The sequence below is a fragment of the Dipodomys spectabilis genome, unplaced genomic scaffold (assembly GCF_019054845.1).
Source record: "Dipodomys spectabilis isolate Male_0828 unplaced genomic scaffold, ASM1905484v1 ptg000634l, whole genome shotgun sequence".
Taxonomy (NCBI): domain Eukaryota; kingdom Metazoa; phylum Chordata; class Mammalia; order Rodentia; family Heteromyidae; genus Dipodomys; species Dipodomys spectabilis.
In genome coordinates, this window is record NW_024871311.1 from 774,926 (window position 1) to 779,222 (window position 4,297).

The 4,297-nt window shown below is 35.6% G+C and overlaps 1 non-coding gene across 1 annotated transcript; it reads right to left on the bottom strand.

Annotated features, from left to right (window-relative positions):
- Window positions 1-2,719: 2,719 nt before the first annotated feature.
- On the bottom strand, window positions 2,720-2,826 carry LOC122101154. Its single transcript, XR_006146320.1, has one exon. It is a non-coding gene; the product is annotated as a U6 spliceosomal RNA (small nuclear RNA).
- Between the last annotated feature and the right edge of the window lie 1,471 nt (window positions 2,827-4,297).

A 4,297-nucleotide genomic window follows, 5' to 3' on the forward strand; every position in this document is an offset into this window, starting at 1 on the left:
TGTCATTTGTTATTTTTGGTCCAAGTTGACTCTTCATCTTTATTGTTTAGTTTTCTATTTTATCTCTATTGGTTTGCTGATTGTGCATTTTGTTTTCCCTTTTTAGTTACTGACATGAGGCTGAAAATCTGAATGCTAGTTAATTACTTCCTATGTTAAAGTAAAATTTCTGCTCTCCACATCTGTTCTACTCTTAGTATAGTATTTTCCCCAGTCCCATATCCTGTCTTGCTGCTCTCATGTATTTTATTTTAGTTTATTTTTATTGTGAAAATACCGTACAGAGGGGTTACAATTACATGGGCAAGATAATGAATAAATTTCTTATCAAGCATTGTTGCCTCCGCCTTTGTTTCCCCTTCTCATCCCTTCTTTATTTTATTTTTTATTTAAATTTTACTGTCAAGGTAATGTACAGAGGGATTATAGTTATCTAAATAAGGTAATGAATTTATTTCTTTTCTAATTTGTTATCCCTTCCCCCATTTTTCTCCCTCTTCCCTCCCAACAGCCCCTCCAAGATTATTTCCAACATATTGTCTTCTGTGTATCATTGTTACATAGGCTCCCCCTTGTCATTTGTCTCACCATTTTTCCCTTTCCCTAACCTAGTTCATATTTACAATAACCAGAGTTATTCAAAATCAAATACAGTGACTAAATATTAATCAAAACCAAATACAGCGACTACAGGGGATAAACTATAGGTGGGGAAAACACAAAAGGATAAAAAGAAATCCTTCAGTACATTAAGAACAACAACAACAAAGAACATGTCTTGGAGTTCATTTCACTTGGAATCACCTTATACGGTCATATGTACATAGCTATAGGGCTATTCTGCTCATCTACTAAGATTATCCTTGATGTACACAATAATGCTCCCCTATTACCCAGTAATCTCACTTCTGGGCATTTAACCAGGTGGCCACAAGCAATGCCACACTAAAGCTACCAGCACAATTATGTTTATCACAGTATTATTTACCATGGAAAAGATATGGAATCAATCTAGAGGCCCCTCAGTAGATGAATGGATTAAGAAAATGACACACACACACACACACACACACACACACACACACACACACACACACACGGAATACTATGCTTTCATCAGAAAGAATGATACCACCTCATTTGTAAGGAAATGGAAGTTCTTGGAAAAAAATTATATTAATTAAGCCAGACTTAAAAAAACATAGGTCCTAGAGTTTCCTTTATTTGTAATAATTAGTTTACACCAAGGATAATCTCATGTATTTTAATTAGACATTTTGTCCTATGTTGAGCATACAACATTATTGCTATATTGTTTGTTATTATTTCTGCAAACAGGCAGGTATATTTAAAGAATTATGTTTATCTTATCCAATACTGGAGGAAGAACATCCAAAAGAGCAACCCCTATTAGGAAGAACATCTCGTACTTACTTAGCTTCATTCCTATGTAAGGCTAGTGTTGTCCCTTGTATCCTCATGTTGTACATTACAAATCTATACTGGTTCATCCTGTATCTCTACTATTTTCTACATTATGACCTAAATGCCCCAGCAATTCCACTTTGCTTTACTTTAAAAAAATATTCTCTCTTAATGTTTGAGTTTGGTGTGTGTGTGTGTGTGTGTGTGTGTGTGTTTACAAAAAACAGAAGACAACATTTTTCCTCATTTAGAATACATCATTCAGGTCATTATAGGTTGTGGATAATGGGAGAAGTCTTGTTTTAAGGATGAAACATAAAAATATATTTGTGCATGCACCACAGTTTATTAGTCTGTAGTTGAACACTTAACTTCAATTATTATCTTGGCTTTTGTGAATAATGTGAATAACAATGAAATACAGATATATTTACAAGTTACCCAGAGAGAAATAATCACATGATTGGTGGGTCAGATGATATTTCAACTTTGGATTTCTTTAGAAAACTGCATACTATTTTCTACAAGGAGAATACTAACCTGTATTTTGACCAAGAGTGTAGAAAGTTTCCCTTTCTCCACACTCTCACCAGCCAACATTATTACCTTTTGAGTTTTTTTTTAAAAGGGCAGGTTTTTACTGTGTGCAGGACCCAAGATGACCTCAGACCCAAATCCTTTTACTCCAACCTCCTAAATGCTTCGAATTACAAGCCTTTACCACCACACCTGGTTCTTTTGATTTTTTTGATGAGGGTTATAATAGTTATGAAGTAGTATCATAGTAATTTTGAATTGCATTTCTCTAATGACTTCTGTTTACAAAGCATTAAGCCAGCATAGAAGTGGTATTAAACACAACTTTGTAAACCCACTGGCAATTTTCTTTGGGCCTGGCTTACTTCACTTAATATAATTTTTTACAAGTCTTTCCATTTCCTAACAAATGGGGCAATGTCATTCTTTCTGATGGAGGCATAGAATTCCATTGTGTATATATACCACATTTTCTTGATCCATTCATCTAGAAGGGACATCTGAGTTGGTTCCATATCTTAGCTATCATAAATAATGCTGCAATAAACATAGTTGTGATAGTAGTTTTAGTATGGTCTTGTTTGTGGTCATTTAGGTAAATCCCCAAAAGTGGGATTGCTGGGTCAAAGGGAAGCTTTATGTGGAATCTTTTGAAGAACCTCCATAATGCTTTCCAAAGTGGTTGAACACGTTTACATTCCCACCAACAATGCTGTATGGGTTCCCTTGTGGCCACATCCCCTCTAGTATCTGTTGTAAAAATATGGAACGCTCCACGAATTTGCATGTCATCCTTGTGCAGGTGCCATGCTAATCTTCTCTGTATCGTTCCAATGTGAGTGTATGTGATGCTGAATTGAGCACAGAATATTTTTATGTCTAAAGTGCAATTGATTTTTTTAAACTACACAATTCAAAAAAAGGAAGTTCAATAGAATTGTCGTAAAATTTTACAACCATATATTTCTTTTTTATTTTTATTTTTTGTGAACATACTGTACAGAGGGGTTACAATTACACGGGCAAGATAATGAGTACATTTCTTATCAAGCATTGCAGCCTCCTCCTTTGTTTACTCTTCACATCTCTTCCCAGCCTCCTCCCCCCGCCTCCCCCACCCAATCCTCTCCTCCCCCCTCCCCCCGCACCAAAGTTGTAAAGTTCGTTTTCGACATGACAACTTGTACTTCTCATTGTTGCAACGGGTCCACCTGTATCCTTAAATGACTTGTTTTTCCCCATCTCCTCCACAAATTATACCGACATCAAATATAGTGAAAGCAGGGGTTATACTGTGGGGGAGGGACATACAAAGCAACAAAGAAATAATCTTATAAATGCATAAGAAACAAATGCATGAAAGAAAATAAACATTTAAATACATATCTAAGGGTTCATTTTCCTAACATCACATTATCTGACCTTTTTTGCTTGACTCATACATATACTAGATATTGCAAATAAGGGAAACCATGGGACCTATGTTTCTTTGGGCTTGGCTTACTTCACTTAATATAAATTTTTCCAAGCCTTTCCATTTCCTAACAAATGGGGCAATGTCATTCTTTCTGATGGAGGCATAGAATTCCATTGTGTATATATACCACATTTTCTTGATCCATTCATCTACTGAGGGGCATCTGGGTTGGTTCCATATCTTAGCTATGGTAAATAATGCTGCAATAAACATTGTTGTGCTGGTAGCTTTAGTGTGGTCTTGTCTGTAAACATTTGGGTAAATGCCCAAAAGTGGGATTGCTGGGTCATAGGGGAGCTCTATGTGAAGTCTTTTGAGGAACCTCCATACTGCTTTCCAAAGTGGTTGAACAAGTTTACACTCCCACCAACAATGAAGTAAGGTTCCCTTCTATCCACATCCCCTCCAGCATCTGTTGTTATTAGATATTAGAGTTCTTGATTTTTGCCATTCTAACTGGGGTGAGGTGGTACCTTAATGTTGTTTTGATTTGCATTTCTTTTATGGCTAGAGAGGTTGAGCATTTCTTCATGTGTCTATTGGCCATCCTTCTTTCTTCTTCAGAGAAGTTTCTCTTTAAGTCTTTAGCCAACTTATTTCATGGGCAGTTGTAGAACCATACATTTCTTACATAAGCACACATTTAAGAATAAAGTCAAGATTGACATGTCAAAAACAAAATAATTCCAGATGTTTGTTATTCAAGAAAAGTATAGGAGGAGGAATTCAACTATTCTGTACAAGGCACCTGTCATAATGAACACTGCAGCAAGTGTTAAGGTTTGTTAAAAGTTTTAATGTTTTAAATATATTTAATTTTGGGAATTTGTTTATATATGCCAAAATTAGGACTGTTTG